Genomic DNA, 16,501 nt, shown 5'->3' with positions numbered 1-16,501 from the left:
TATTATCATATCATTTCCTTTGTTCCAGATACTGTGTTGGATATTGTGATTCAGAGTGACAAAAGTCATACAAAGATAGTAAATCCTGATACATGATTTTATGTTATTCTGCTAGAGGGAAAAAGCCTGTTTCCTCTCTGTTGCTGTATATTTCAGCTTACACTTCCAGGTCACAGTCCATCATTAAGTGGATCAGGGCAGGAACTGAAGCATGAGCTTGAAGCAGATAACCATGAAAGAATGCTGCATGATGGCTCGCTTGCTTGATGGCATGCTCTGGCTCAAGCTCAGCTAGCTTTCTTATATAGCCCAGGACCCAGGGATGGCCCAGGGAATGGTGCTGCCCACAGTGGGCTGGGCCCTCTGACATCAGTTAATAGTCAAGACAATCCCTTATAGATACAGACATAACAGAGTTGACAGGTAATGCTAACTAGGACAAACTCACATTTACACATTAGTCTTTACCACCACTGCTGACTAAAACATAAACAAGAAAATATGCCATTAGTACCTGTTTGTTTTAAACGAGGATATTGTGGTGAACAAATACCTTTTAAAAAAAGTCAATGGCTTTGTCATTTCTACTTCAAATGCAATCTACACCAGACTTGTTAACTGGTGGGACATGCTAAACATCTTTTGGGACCCGAGTGTTTTAAAGATGGAAAAATGTTGATCAAAGCCAGTGTAATGCTATGTGCCTATAATCCCAATACTTTGAAAATGGAGGCAGTAGGATCAGAAATTCAAAACTATCCTTGGTTACATAGTTAGTTTGAGGCCACCCTGAGCTACATAAAACCCTATGTCAAAAAGGGACATGGGAGAGCACGAGAGAGCTCTGTGGGTAAAGGTCAAGGCCATAGAAGCCTGGGGACTTGAGTTTGATCCCCATGGTGGAAAGACAAAGCTCATGTCTGGAAAGTTGCAGAACTTGTCCTCTCACTGACACATGTATACATACCCACCCATGCATCAAAATAATAATAAATATGAATTTAAAATAGTCTTGCTCAGAATGACTACCAAAATACAACCTAACATCCTGTACATGTCACAGCTGAAACAGAGTGGGCAGAATTTCTCATATGTTGTAAAGTAAAATGCATGGTCTTACCATGAGGTCTGCGCTGTCTTATATGAGGTTGAGCCAACCCCCAGTAGTGCTGAGAAAAGGAAACTGTCCACAGAGGCTGATGGCTGCTAGGACGTGAGCGAGAAGGAAGCAGTAACGGGACACTTAGTGGGCAAGGGGTTGTTTTGGAGGTGATGGAATATCTTGGAACTAAATAGAGGTGATGGTTGGCCAAAACTGTGAAGAGTTTAAGTGCCACTGAATTTTTCACTTAAAGAAGTTGGGACTTTTTATCTCAACGTTTGTATTTTTATACAGCCAAGAACCAGAGAAAGATGCAGCAAACCATTTCACAGGATGGTGTTTACCATTTACAACAGCACAGTTTCAGCTGGTGATGGAAAAGGCAGCCCTCAACGGTTTGAGCTTGCCTAGGGAGCAAAGGCACACAGGTGTGCGTGCACACACACACACACACACACACACACAGAGAGAGAGAGAGAGAGAGAGAGAGAGACAGAGACAGAGACAGAGACAGAGACAGAGACAGAGAGACAGAGACAGAGAGACAGAGAGAGACAGAGAGACAGAGAGACAGAGAGAGACAGAGAGAGAGAAAGAAATTGGAAGAGTCTCCAGGAGTATTTCAATACAGACTTGAAGTGTTCTTCCCAGGAAGAATGTAAGATGAAAAAAATGAAAATTACACATGCAGAAAACTGGCCTCCTGACCCCCTCCCTCCAGTGACAAAGCACGGAAGCAAAGGATGCGATTCTATTCCCCTCTCCTCTTCAAGCGCATCCCTGCTAACCAGTAGCCAGAAGCTGGCTGTTGCCCTCTGTACTGCTATCCCTAATCTTGCTCCTTTCCATCTATGAGGGAGGAAGGTGGGGAACCTTAAGTAAAAGGAGAGAGAAGTCACCAGCAACCACAGCGGTGTCCAGTAAAAACAAGAGCAGAGTTACTTCCCATAGTTACTCTACAAGGGGTAGTCAAAGGCTCCAAGCAGAACAGTTAAATGTCAACAAACCAACGCCCTAGGCAGCCTCTCACCCAGTGGCCAGCATGCAGTGAGCATCACTTTGTCAAATGCACATCCTGGAGCAGCAAAGGGCGTCCCTCAAACAAGAAGAGAAATAAGTTTGTGAAAGCCAGTGAGAGTCCTCATTTTTAGTCCTGACTCTCGTCCTAGGGGTTTTACGCAAGCGATTTCTAAACTGTGTGTAAGTTAGCTCAAAAGGTATTTCAAATTCTCAAACCAAAGTTACTCAATTTTTTTATATTATCATGATTTTGAATGTATATATATTTGGATAAAGCACATATACCAAGCCTGATTCAGTATTTGAACATAATCTTGTAAGAAACTATAAAAAGATTGGCATGCTAGGGGTGGGGAGACCGCTCAGCCCGTAAATCAGCTGGTGTGCATGTGTAAGGTTCTGAGCCAATCTCCAGCATCTGTGTAAAAAGGTGGGGGTTGCAGAGCAGGCCTGTAATCTCAGGGCGAGGTAAGCAGAGAATCTCTACAGCTTGTTGGTCAGCTAATCTAGTCAACTTGTGAACTCTCAGTTCAAGGTCTCCCAACCTTGTCTTTAAAAAAAAAGGATAACTGAGGAAGATACACACACTATCTTGAGAGTGTCTTAACATAATAGCTTGTTTTCAAATATATTCTTTAACTGAATTAACTGAGCAGCCTTACAGAACAATAGCCCACTCACCACCTCAATTCATCAACTGATTCTGTTTTCTTTTCTTAGTCTTTTATTATGGAAAACTTCAATTTCATATAGTGGGGCCGCTGTACTTGCATGCATGGATTCAGCCAAACATGAATCAAAAATATTTTTAAAAGAATTGCACCTGTGTTGGACACATAACACTTCTATTCGGTTTGAATTATTTTATAATTTAAATTTGTTTTTCACTGGGTGCCAGGGCACAAACCTATAGTGACAGCACTTGAGAGGCTGACGTAAGAAGATTTCTAATTTGAGACTAGTCTCGGCTATCTAGTAAGACTCTTTACAAAAAGGGGACAACAAAAAAATAAATGAAAATATTTAACATAATAAGTACTTAAAATTAAGCACATTTACAGAGGACTATAAGATATTTCAATATATGTATATATGTTGAGTATATCATTTTATATAAAAAAGTTGAGCATCTTCAGATTTTGGTTTCTGAGTATTTCATACCATCATTCCCCATGAATATTAAAGGATGACTGTATAATGGGAAATACTGTATTAAACCCAGCTACAGATCCAACATTCTATTTCAACAATTACCTATCCACTAATAATCATGATTTTATTAAAACTTCCACTTCCTCTTGGGTCCTATTAAAGATTTTTAAAGTTTACTTGTGTAGATTATGTGTATGTGTATGTGTGTACCACATGCATGTAGGAGCATCAGAGGCCAGAAGTGGGTGTCAGATCCCTATCACCACCACCACCACCACCACCACCACCACCACCACCACCACCACCACCACCAAGCTTGAGTTATTTGAAGTGTGAGCACCTGGCGTGGATTCTGTGACCTGAACCTTGGTGTTCCGAATCAGCACTAAGAGCTCTCAACTGCTGAGCTCTCCCTCCAGCCCCTCTCTGAGTTATTTTAAAGCAAAGCTCAGATATCTTATTAATTTGCCCTGTGGCTGTATTTTCATAGGAAAAAAATCCTGTTTCACAATAAAAAAAAAAGTAAATAGAATCACCTCTGATGGTGTGAATAAGAGGACATGAAAACTATCAAATTTTCAAAACATTAAGAAAACTAGCACAAAGCCCATTAATCCTATAGAGCTCAGTATCAACCTTAGAGTAAACATCTTAAGGTTGGGTGAGAATTCAGATTAAAAACTTTACTTTCTTACTTGGAAATCTATGTTTAGCCTGAAACTGTATACTGTTCGGCTGCACTGAGGTTGAATAAAATGATTATGTGAATTGAAGAGCGCGAGGTTAGGACTTACCCTTACACTTAAGCAAGAATCAGCCAGGCGGCCATAGCAAGCACTCTTAATCCTCGCACTCTGGAGGCAGGAGGATGTGGAGCTCTGTAAATCTGAGGCTAGCCTGGGTCTGCAGAACTAGTTCCAAGATATCTAAGGCTACCCTGGCTAGGGGTGGGATCGGGGGCGGGGAGGGGGAGCAAGTTAAGCAAGAATTCAGAACTAGAGGAACAGGAAGCACATTTGTTCAATAACACCATGAGTTCAAACAGTGCAAATAATGAGAAGAAACTCTGAAAACTTTAGCATTACATAAATACTACAAATGCTAGTATGATCCAAAGCCAAAATGCTATTCATGATATCAGCCCGAAAACTAAGAAGATATCAGTTTTGGATTGTTATTTTGGGGCTTTCTGCATATGTGTGTGTGTGTGTGTGTGTGTGTGTGTGTGTGTGTGTGTGTGTGTGTATGTGTATGTATGTGTGTGTGTATGTGTGTGTATGTATGTGTGTGTATGTGTGTGTGTATGTGTGGTTGTTGTTGTTGTTGTTGTTTTCTTTTGTTTTTGTTTTTTGAGAATGTCTAACTCACTTGGTAGCCCTGGCAGGCCCGGAACTGGCTACATACACCACTGTGACCTTGAACTCAGAGAGATCTACCTGCCTCTGCCTTCCAAGTACTGGGATTAAAAACATGCATAGCCATGCCTGGCTTCCCCTCACTTTAGGTTTTTTTTTTTGAGACCAAGTCTCACTCTGTTGCCCTGTTCAGGCCGGAACTCACTAGGCAGCCCAGGCTGGTCTTGAACCTACAGGGAATCTTTGCTCCTTTGTCCCTAGTGTTGGGGTCTAGGCCTGCAGTGCTACAGCCAGCAGTTCGGGATGATTTTAAATGTCATTTTTAAAAGCCAGTAATACCAAACAACTGCAACCACTCTGTATTTCCTCTATAAAACTGATTTGAAACTAATGTGGAATTTCAAAACTATCAGGAAATATAAGGGAAACTTGCTCAGCTCTGTGCTTTCTCTGAATTGAGTTGCATTCCCACACTGAAGCCACAGTGGACAGCAGTGTACTTCCACACTGACGAAGGAATATGCCAGCTCCCCACCCCCAAAACTTGCACTCTATGAGGAAAACCAAATACTTTAGTTTCTTCCTACCTCTAAAAATGTATGATAAAACATGCATAATTACCATTTTAACCAATTTCAGTTCTACAAATTCAAAAGCATTCATAAAGCTATGTTGCCATCACTCCTATCTGTGCTCAAACCAATTTCTTCATCGCCAGTGTAAACTCTGTACTTATTAAGTAATACCTCCTCCCCACCCCTTGCTCATCTCTAGACTATGTGTCTGTTTCTTCCTTTGTGGCCAGTGTAATAGAACAGGAATCTCTTCATTAAGCCTAGATGCAATGACAGCCACAGCTTAGTGCAATGAGACCACAAGAGGCAGGGGTTCTAAGTTTCAGGGTAGAGGCATCAGAGAGGATTCAACAGGAGGGGTGAGAGTAAAGAGAAGGACAAGGAACGTTTCCGACAGAGTGGTGACACGAGGAGGGTGGGTGATTAGGCACCAAAGCCAAGGAGGGCAATTGATGTGGAAATGGGCAGAACTTAGCTTTATCCCTCGAGCAATGGCAGTGTTGGGTACATAGGCAAAGGCTCCACAGACAAACTGACTCCTTTCTTGCTAACCGTGTAAGTGGGAGACTTAGTAACGTTCAGGAAACATAATACCAGGTACAGTGTGTACTCAAGAGAAGGAGTATGCTAGCTCAGCCTTCAAATGGAAGGTTGTGATAAGACAAGGCCAAGGGTACAGTGGCTGGGCACAAGAACTGAACAAACACATGCATGGCCATACACATGGCCAGAGCACAAGGTTCTGCACAGGTACACTCTGGGGACCTTAGACCTGTTAGCATGCTTCCAAGAAAAGTCTTGCCTATGGCTTCATCCCTTCACTCAGTCATCAGGAAACCCCTGACGTAAGGCTGGGTTATTTGGCAAGCAGAGAATGAACAAAAGGCCTTTAGGACACCTTGCTGAATGCCTCACACTCAACAATCACCCTGTCAGGTAACAGGGTTGTATGTCATGTGACAGGCTCATGGTCCTGTCCCAGAAGCAAGGCCTATGCAGATCAAGACTGGCTTTCTTAGGGGTAGGGGTCAGGAAGGCTTAAGAAGACCTAAGGTTACCCTTACACTCTTTGTAATTCTCCAGAAGGACCTGCAGTATTCTGGAAATCTGTACCTCTGTTGCTGATATCCCTGTACGGGGCCCTGACTCTTCAGACTGTTGTGTTCTATGGGGAAAAAAACAAACAACAGGACTGAGGGTGCGGCTCAGCTGGTGCTGTGCTTGCCTAAAATGTATGAAGCCCTGTGTTTGATCAATAGCACCCCACAAACAGCACATGGTGGCTCAGGCCTATTGTCCTAGTTCTCAGAACTCAGGAAGTAGAGGCAGGAGAACTTTAAAGTCATCCTTAGAGCTATGTAGGGAGTTCAAGTCCAGCCTGGGTTATATCACACACACACACACACACACACACACACACACACACACACAGGCGTTTATGTGCACATACATACACATACGCATACATACAAACACATATACACACACACATATATTGCACGAGGCCACAGATATATTTATATATTACTATTAAATATACTTAATTCAAAATCTCTTTCTTGAAACTAGGTGAAAAGATATCTGAACCTCCTTTCCAGCACCCCAAGTCTTCTATGAATACCTAAAATTGCACTGGCCTAGGAGATAGCAGGGCTTACAGTGGAAGGCAGGGCTGGATGAGGATCTGAGATTCAATTGGGAGAACACAAGTGTCCAAGTGGCTAGAAGCGTTTTGGATGTCCTTCCATGTAATGGATGATTTCTGGTGGCTCTGGCAGCAGAGCACAGGACAGGTAGCAGCAGGCAGAGGGGAGCCAGAGAAGTCAAGGAGAATGTGATTATTTCAGTCACCCTTTGTTCGTTTTTAGTTTCTTCAATATAGCAACTGAACATCTGTTAAATGCCAGACACTCTTCTAGGCTCAGGGGAACAAAGCAAAGATGTGAAGCTTAGGTTTTAATAGGAAGAAACAGATAGTAAACAAGTAGTTATGGAGTAGTCAGTTATAGATTCTATTCAAGTATGTTCAATGAACTATAGATCAGGACATAGTAAATCTGGAGTGCCACCGGACTGGGAGTGTTATATTTGGCCTAACTGACAAGGTGACATTTGAGATATGGACTGAAAGGGGTACTGTTAAATACCCCTTTTATTAAATAGCTTCAAGAAGGGGAATTCTAAGTAAACAAAATGTTTGTGCAAGATCCAAAAGTAAGAACACACTGGCCATATTAAAGGGGCAGTAAGGAGGCTAATAAGGCCAAAGCAAAGTGATCAGGAAAAAAACAAGGAGCCAATGAGATCCAGAGGCAGATGTCACATACTGTAGATTTCTTGACCATAATAATGGGCTCTTTCTCTAAATCGAGGCTGATCAAAATTGGCATTGTTAACTAGAAGACTTCTGGTTTCTAGGGACTGTCTTGTGAATGGTGGGGTGTTTATTTGCATTCCTACTATCTTAGGCTTCAGTTAGAAACTACTAGCACCTACACCAGAGTTGGAAAAACAAAATTATCTCTGTACATTGCCAGATGTTACCTGGTGAAAAAAGTTGTCCCAGGCTGAGAACAGTATTCTCAGGAAAATGAGGGCAAAATGAGGATTTTTTGACCAAAGGAATATATATGATATATATGTGATATATGATATATATTATGTATATGTATGATATATATGAATGAATAATTACTTACTATTACATACTAAAAGTTGCCTTGGAGCTGCATATGTTACACATCTATAATCCCTGAACTTGGGGAGCTGAGGCAGGAGGATCATGATGAGTTTGTCATCAGCCTTGGCTGCAGAGCAAATTCCAGGCCAGTCAGAGAAAAACAAACCAAAAAAGCAAATGAACAACAGCCACAAAATGGCCCTGAGAGTGCTGGGAATGTAGCTCAGTGGTAGAATGCTAGTTTGATATTAAAAGGAAGGGAGTAGGGCTCACACTCAATGAACAAATAGAAGAAGGCATCAAGAGTGTACAGCTGGCAGAATAAAAATTAATCCTTGAACAGAGAAACAGAACCTGGCATGAGAAACGAGGAAACATGGCGGTCTTACCATCTATTATACCCAATTGGAGACACCAAGGGGAGAGCCAAGAGGAAAGCTCCAAGGTAGTTGGCAATGCATTTCTGGTGCCCAGGAGAAGTTAACAAAACTACACACACACACACACACACACACACACACACACACACACACACACACACACACACAAATCAACTCCCTCCAAGAGTTACAGGTGTACCAAGGAAGGCTGGCAGAAAGGGACAATTAAGGGTGCACCTGCCCACAAAGGAATAATGAATCCAGACAGAACTGAAAGTTGATGGTCAGGCATGAACAGAGTTTGAAGAAAATCGAAGTAAGTAGAAATTCAGTTTAATTACTGCTAGGCTACACTACCTATAACAATTCTTGATCTACGGTCAATCCTTTCTGTTAAACTGAAAGTAAATTTCTTGAGAGTTATTTATAACTTACTTATTGAACTCATACTGTCCAATCTTGTTAAACAGTAAATAAAGTTTAACTACCAAACATATCACATGATCTACCACAACATATTACTGTGTTTCATGAAAAGTCACCCATGTCTCCATTTGCTCAGAGAGATGTACCAATGTGCCATGGGGAAGCTAAGTTTTCCACACAGATGTGCCCTTTGCTAGCACTGATTCTTCATGTAAACCCTTGGATTTTATTGACATGTCTGATGTTTTGTAGACTTAGAAATGTATAGAGGAGAAAGTGTGAAAAGGTACTAAAGAATCATTGATGAACTGTGTATTTACTGTGATAAGTCATGTGAACTCTGCCTGATTTAACTTTCTCTGTGAAAAGCAGACAGAAAGAAAATGTACTCTGAATAAAGGTTACAATCACATGGAAAGAAACTGTGCATTTCTCATTAGATTGACTCCTGATTTCAAAAGGAAGCAGGCCTTTTGCAACTCCTCAAATCTGAATTAGAGATTATCTTGCCAAATCTTGAGATTGGCAAGCCCAGTTTCCTCCTCTCACCCACTTTTTCCCTGGGAGCATGACTCCCATCTGAGAGTGGTACCTTGCTGCTTTGGGCTCTCAAGGCATTCTAGCCTGATTTTAAAAGTTGTGAATTAAGGACAAACTCCTAAGAATAAGAAAAAAATTTCTATGTCCTGTGAACATCAGCTACTCTGGGTATTGTGCAGGGATTGCTCAGAGATCCATGGCAGTTTCACCCACAAGAAAAAAATGGAGCTTACTTCTGTTCTGTTCATAATCTAGCCAAGCCTTTGAACATGTAAAGACACCAGATTACCGACAAAGGAGACCAGGAAGCAGAGAGCAATGTAGTTTTTAACGGCTAAGAAGGCACGCATTGTCCAGAACTAAGGTGTGCCCATTAGCGCCAAATGTTTCTCAAACATATAAAGGGAGGGCACTGAAATTAATATCGAAAAGCTGCCACCAGCCCCAGGGCAGAAATACTTAACAAGGAATGTTGCAAACAATAACAGCTACCAACCATTCTATATTTTTGAGGTAGCTCTCCTCTAGGTCTAGGGCGTGGCATAAAAAGTTAAGGCTACAGTGAAAAAGTTTCTGATTTTTGCAAGCAGTGCTGTGATAGTGCTCCACAGTTTAGGGATGGCTGTGAGCCTGTCACCAGCTCCGGGCTAAGTGGGGGTGGGGATGAAGAAGAAAACACCAGAGTCTTAACTGTGCCTCAGTTTCTATGCAACCTCGGAACTGATAGCAATTACCCATGTCTCCCAGCTGTTTTTTAAACAGGATGAACATTTTTACTTAGGTTCAACCAACTCTGGCAACATGCCCTCACAAGGGACTGCTCCTCCTGTGCCCCACCCCCCAAATTCTCTCAAGTGAAAAAAAAATGTGGAGGATTCTGGTGACTCCCAATAGTAAAGAAAAGGGGTTAGGGCAGAGAGGATGAAGCCCAGTCAGCCTCGCTGGAACTGAGGCACGACTAGCAGAACCAACAGCTGTCACTGCCGAATTTGTCGGGAGTAGAGTTGCGGTCCTCTCTGAGTCTTTTCAACCTCCCTGAGGTTCCCACTCCGTTAGGCTGCCCATCCTTACCTGGACGTTTCTCCGTTTGTCCAACAGTCCTTAACAAGTGCCACCCGCAAGTTAGCTTCCCAGGAGCTGCGACTGGCTACTGTCCATCAAGGCCTCGCCCCTTGGCACCCGCGCCACGCCTCCCAGAAGCCACGCCCCCGGCACTTCTAGCATTGCAAGAGCCATTAGGGACCGCCCTAATCCCGCCCCATTTAGACCTGGCGTGCCTCTACTCTGGCTTAACAGACCGCTTCTACTTAAGCCACGCCCCACAGCCCGAGCCACGCCTCTGAGTTCCTTCAGAAGGGGAGGGGGGAAGGAGAACTTCCCAACCCGGGTCAACCCTGCTTGCTCCCTTCTCTGCCTGCCACAGGCAACGTTTCTGGGATAAAAGCAACATTTCTTGGATAAAATCAGAATGCTGGCCTAAAAGCCTGGTCTAAAAAGTGTCTTTCCTCAAGTTTCATCCATTTTAGAATATCATGATTTTGACATGCTAGGGAGAGGCGACATCACTAGGGAAAGAAATGCTGGATGCTTTCTTTCCCATTACCATTCAGCTCAACTTACCCAAGTTTCTAAACATCCTCTGAACTTGAACTGTAGGTTCATGGTTCTTCCAGCCGGTTTGTATATCCTTTTAAAACGAGAAAGGAGCTGGAGAGATGGCTCAGTGGAAAAGAAAATTGACTCTTCTTCCCGAGGACCTGGGTTTAACTCCCAAGCATCCACTTGGCAGCTCTCCTACCCGTCTAACTCCAGTTCCAGGGCTTTTGACACCCTCATACAAGACACACGTGCAGACAAAACACCAATAAACTTTAAAAATAAAAATAAATTATAAAAACCTAACTTAAAAAGGCAGGACCATGGCATTGTGTTCTAGTACACTGGCCTTATCTAACTTTAAATGCAAGGCAGAGGCAGAGGCAGCAAACAGACAGGCTCAAGTCTTTCCTGTAGTCTCTTACAGATGATTTTTCTTAGGTGACAAGCACCTTCTTACTATATCGAGACTGGTTGTTTTGACATTAAACTGAAACTCTGGTTGTGACTCAGTGCTCTGAGAGTATGCATTCAGTTATCCTTCCCCCTTCCAGTCCCCTGCCCCGAAAGAAAAGTGGAGAAGTTACAACTAGCTTGCTGCTCTTGTACTTAAATCTTTGACTTATTCATTCAAATCACATTTATGGTGTTGATCCTCTTCTGGCAAACAAGACGAACCTCAAGGTGCTGATGGTTAGATGTTACCCCAACTCAGGTTGGGATGTGATGACTCCTCTCCCCCAAAAAAAATCGAAAAGAAAGATGTAGCAAGGAGTTGATAGGTAGAAAGGATTTAATAGTCACAAGTCCTTCTCTTCAATTCCATGAATATGCACTTTTTTCCTTAAAACAATTTTTTCAGGTAAAAAAATTTCTTCATATGCTTGAGCGTTTTGTAAACATATATATATATATATATATATATATATATATATATATATATATATATATATATATACCATATGCGTGCCCATGGAGAAGAGAAGAGAGTGTTGGATCCCTGGAACTGGAAGTATGGATGGTTATGAGCTGCCATGTTGGTGCTGGGAACCAAACCCTCATGTTCTGCCAGAGCAGGAAGTGATCTTAACCTCTGTGCCATCTCTCCAGCCCCTAAAAATACATCTCTTTAAAAAAGCTTTCAGGTATCTCACACAAGAGGCAAACTAGTTTATCTTTAGAAAAATAGCAAGTATCAAATGTATAACCCACTGCTAATTATAATTACTTCTTTTTTTTTTGGTTCTTTTTTTCAGAGCTGGGGACCAAACCCAGGGCCTTGTGCTTCCTAGGCAAGCGCTCTACCACTGAGCTAAATCCCCAACCCCTATAATTACTTCTTAAAGCAACTTTGCTTACAAATAGAGCAGCACATAATAAAACCGAACATCTATTGCTTTCTGTTCATAGTACAAGCACATATGTACTATCTCAAATCATAGTTTAGGTAACATAAAGTGCATATACAGTAACATGCGTTGAATTTCTCACATCACAGGTCTTCTCTATCCCATTAGGAAGAATATTACTGGGTAGCGAACACAGAAGGACATTTTATAGTACTTAGTACACTTGTTCATACAACAAACCCCCCATAAATCTTTAGCGAGTACCCACCTTTTCAAATGTACACAAAGACACAATTTCTGCTCTCGTAGCTATAGGATTTACTGGCTGGCTGTCCTCCTTCCCATCCCAATAATAAAAACATTAGGATTGCACATCAGTTCTTTCTTGCTTCCTCTCCTTCCATTACATTTCTGACTTAAAGATGGTGAGAGCCGTCAAAATGTTGTCCTCAAAGGAACACAGCGAAAAGAACACATTACAACAGAACTCTTGATTAACCTCATCCTGGCCTCATTTGTGACATGCTTTTATTACAACTATGTAAGAGAAAGAGCTTCAGAACATAATGAGGAATTGTTGGGTAGAGAGGAAAGTTGTCTGGGTAGGTAATTAGAGAAGAGTGAGAATGAAGAATATTATTAGTAAATGAGGACTTGTGGGAGAAAAATTAATTGTTAAATAAGAAGAAAATGAAGCCTAACGCAATGGCATGTACCTTTAATTCTAGCAAAAGCAGGTAGGTTTCTGCAAGTTTGAAGCCACTCTGGTCTATGGTCTATGGGCCAGTCAGGGATACATGGTGAGACCTTGTCTCCCAAAAGGTATAGGGGGTTAGCAGGTAGTGGGAAATTGTGGGAGAAAGCAGACAGTTGTGAGAAAGTCAGATTTTGTTCTGGGAGAGAATAGAAAATAATAGAAAAACAAAGAGTTTTAAAGAGGTCAAGTCCTTTGGCATAATTTCCCATGTAATGGTTATAACTTTAATAACTTGGCTGCAACACAGCGTCCAGCTATTTGGTCAAAAATAATTCTGAGAGCTGGAGAGATGGCTAATCAGTTAAGAGGACTTCCTACTCTTACACAGAATCCTGACTTGGTTATCAGCACCCACACGATAGAACACAACCATATGTAACTCCAATTCCAGTAAAGCCAATGCCCTCTTCTGGTTTCCTCGGGCACCAGGTGCACACATGATGCACAGGCATACATGCAGGCAAAACGTCCATAAGCGTTTTAAAATAGAAAACAATGTAGTCAGTAACACGATTTTAAACTAAGGGGGAAAAAAATCAGGTTTCTGAACACAATGGGAAAAAAATCCTTATTAAAAATGGGCTGACAGATTGACTCTGCATTCCATCTGTTCCTATCAAGGGTATGATGGCAATTTTAATATCCTTCTAGTATTCAAAGATTAAAACCACCATTGTGGTTTGTTAGCTTGACTGAATGTAAAATCACATAGAAGATGTTAAAACATACCTGTGTAGGTGAATGTAAAATCACATAGGAGAAGACTGGGAAGACCCACCCTGAATATACACAGCACTATACCATGGGCTGGTGATCTACACTGAATAAAAAGAGCAGAGTAGAAAGCAAGCCAAGAACTTGGTGGCCTAATTAGTTTAACTGTCAATTTTATGGACCTAGAGTCACCTAAGAAGGCCGTCTCCATTAAGCTTGTCCAGTTCATATTGGCCAGTGAACATGATTGCGAGGAACTTCCTTATTAGTTGATGTAGATGGCCAAACCCACTATGGGCTGCACAAATCCCTAGGCATGTGGTCCTGGGTTATATACAATAAGCCAGCTATGCATGAGTCTGCAATTAAGCCCACCCAAGATGTTCCTCCATGGTTTCTGCTGTATTTCTTTGGCTATAAATTACTTCCTTGGGTTGAAGGTGGAACAGAAAGTAGTCCTGGCTTCAAGTTCCTGCTTGAGCTCCTTCAATGATGGACGTGACCTGGAAGTATAAACCAAATAGATCCTTTCCTCTTCTAAGTTGTTTTGGCCAGCGCGTCTTATCATCATAACAGAGAGGAAACCAAAACAAGTGGAATTCCTCATCTGTCTGTTTCCTGGCTCGCCATGTTATGAACTATTTTGCACTGCCACACCGTTCCTGCCATGGTGGAAAGAGCCCTCTGGAACTGTGAGGGAAAATAAATCTCTCCTCTCTTAAGCTATTTCCATCAGATACTATGGTTAAAAAAAAAAAAACAGTGAAAGCACCCAATACAATTTGTTCAATTGATTTTCTAAAGTATAGTGCTTCTTAAATTTTAGTACAGAAGACTTCAACCGCAAGCTCAAGAGATGCAGCCGGAGGGGAAAAGTGGTTCTGGAAAAGAGGGAAAAGGAGGTGCAACCTTTGGGAGTGACAGTGCTGACAAGAAGTCTTTTTTTTTTTCCGTTGTTGTTGTTTTTTTTTTATTAACTTGAGTATTTCTTATATACATTTCGAGTGTTATTTCCTTTCCCGAAAAATATGGAACGCTTCACGAATTTGCGTGTCATCCTTGCGCAGGGGCCATGCTAATCTTCTCTGCATCGTTCCAATTTTAGTATATGTGCTGCCGAAGCGAGCACGACAAGAAGTCTTAGGGTCCTAAAGGTGGTGGCAATTCAGTAAAGGTCAGACACATTCTATGTGAAAAACATGGGAAAAATCATGGAAGCCATGGAAAAGTTAAAGTCTGGGATGAGATTCACTGAAGTGGCCAACCAATATAGTGAAAATAAAGCCAGACAAGGGGGTGACTTGGTGAGGCCATTCAAGAAGCAGCCTTTGCCTTGCCTATAAGTGGGATGGATAAGCTTGTGTTTAGAGACCCACCAGTTAAGGCAAAATTTGGATATCATATTATTATGGTTAAAGGGAGAAAATAAAATTACATGAAAGACTGAAAAAAATGTAGTACAAAGAAAAGTCTCAAATTCTAATGAGGATGATATTGTGAGCTAAGCGCAAATATGTATCCTAAAGAATCACAGCACCAACTCGATCCCTAGAACTCATGGAGGAAGGACAGAGCTGACTCTCAAAGGAACTGCCACAGGTTCCTTCCAAGTACACCACTGTTATAATCAGGAAGCATACTACAGTTAGCTAATTCTCTGTACTCTTCGAATGGTTGTGCTAATTAAGTAGAGTGCACAGTTCCAGAATGGGCCGTCTTAACCATGGGAGCATTTCGATTATTGTCCTGTGGATGGCAAGTAGGTTTCAATTCACATTTCAACTTTGATCTGTTCAGAGTGGCTGCCTGAGTGAGATTTGCTATGAAATTCTGTGAGTCTATTCTCAGAAGGAAAAAGTTCTGTGACTGATTAACAATGTCTACTGGCCACTGGATGGCTGAGTAGGTGCATGAAACAACCGGTCTGGCATTTCAGATTTGTAGCAACAGAAATCTTATATAACATCTTTTGCAGTTCTCAAAAGCACTTCTCGGCATTCGGCTGTTGACAGCTGCACCATGGCAGAGAGCTCAACATCAACAATAGCTAATATGCGAGGGTGGGTGTACTGAATAATTTATATGCTTTATGTATTGGGGAGTAATTTAAGGTTCTGTTATGAAAATGACAGAAGGTAAACAAAAAATATTTGGCCTGTCTTAGTTACTTTTCTATTGCTGTGAAGAGACACCATAACTTAGGCAACTTATAGAAGAGTTTAATTGGGAGCCTGCTTACAGTTTCAGAGGGTGAGTCCATGACCACCATGCTGGGGAGCATGGCAGCAGGCAGACAGGCATGGCACTGGAGCCATAGCTGAGAGCTTACATTTTGAGCTAACTAGGAAAGGTACAGGCTTCTGAAACCTCAAAGACCACCTCTAGTGATAAACCTCCTCCAACAAGGCCACACCTCTTAACCCTTTCCAAACGCTTTCACAAACTGGGAACCAAGCATTCAAACATAAATGTATGGATCCCATTCTCATTCAAGCCACCACATGCCCTAATGTACCCAACACTTCTTTATGAAGGCAAAGGAAGTTTGGATGGGCATGGCAAAAACATTTTGGAGTAAACTCCAACAGTCTGTCAAATTAGTAATTGTAGACAAAAGTCCCTGCCTCCCACTTCCACGCACAGATGTGAGAATTTTAGACAAGCAAGCATAACATGTCAATAGCACCTAAAAATTTCAACATAATGTCCCAGAATTAACAAAAGTTCAGTATGGTTATTAATGTATATAACTCTCTATGACAATGCTCATTCATAGGCTGAGACCCACAAATAAGAACTTACAGATTTCTTAAAGTCTCACTTTAAGAATATAAAGTTGAGCTGGGCATATTGGC

General features: G+C 41.7%; 1 protein-coding gene, 1 non-coding gene and 1 pseudogene across 5 annotated transcripts in view; 1 reads left to right on the top strand and 2 right to left on the bottom strand.

Moving 5' to 3' along the window:
- The window catches only part of Ca5b (carbonic anhydrase 5B), a 60,018-nt gene extending 49,643 nt beyond the window's left edge, over positions 1–10,375 (bottom strand). For 2 of the 4 annotated variants that reach the window (NM_001005551.3, NM_001434027.1), the window contains exon 1: positions 10,302–10,375. The gene's annotated coding sequence lies outside the window, so the exon portion shown is untranslated. Of the gene's footprint in view, positions 1–4,068; positions 4,214–10,301 lie in introns of those variants that run through there. The other 2 variants (XM_087599592.1, NM_001434028.1) reach the window with 2 other exon arrangements.
- A 4,109-nt stretch (positions 10,376–14,484) lies between these two features.
- Positions 14,485–15,075, top strand: Pin4-ps2 (peptidylprolyl cis/trans isomerase, NIMA-interacting 4, pseudogene 2; annotated as a pseudogene).
- LOC120099556 (U6 spliceosomal RNA) lies at positions 14,669–14,775 on the bottom strand. Its single transcript, XR_015647172.1, has one exon. It is a non-coding gene; the product is annotated as a U6 spliceosomal RNA (small nuclear RNA).
- Positions 15,076–16,501: the final 1,426 nt, after the last annotated feature.

This window comes from Rattus norvegicus, chromosome X (assembly GCF_021556685.1).
Source record: "Rattus norvegicus strain SHRSP/BbbUtx chromosome X, alternate assembly SHRSP_T2T, whole genome shotgun sequence".
NCBI classification, from domain to species: Eukaryota; Metazoa; Chordata; class Mammalia; order Rodentia; family Muridae; genus Rattus; species Rattus norvegicus.
The sequence above is the reverse complement of the archived record's forward strand: the minus strand, read 5'-3'. Positions and strand labels throughout refer to the sequence as shown.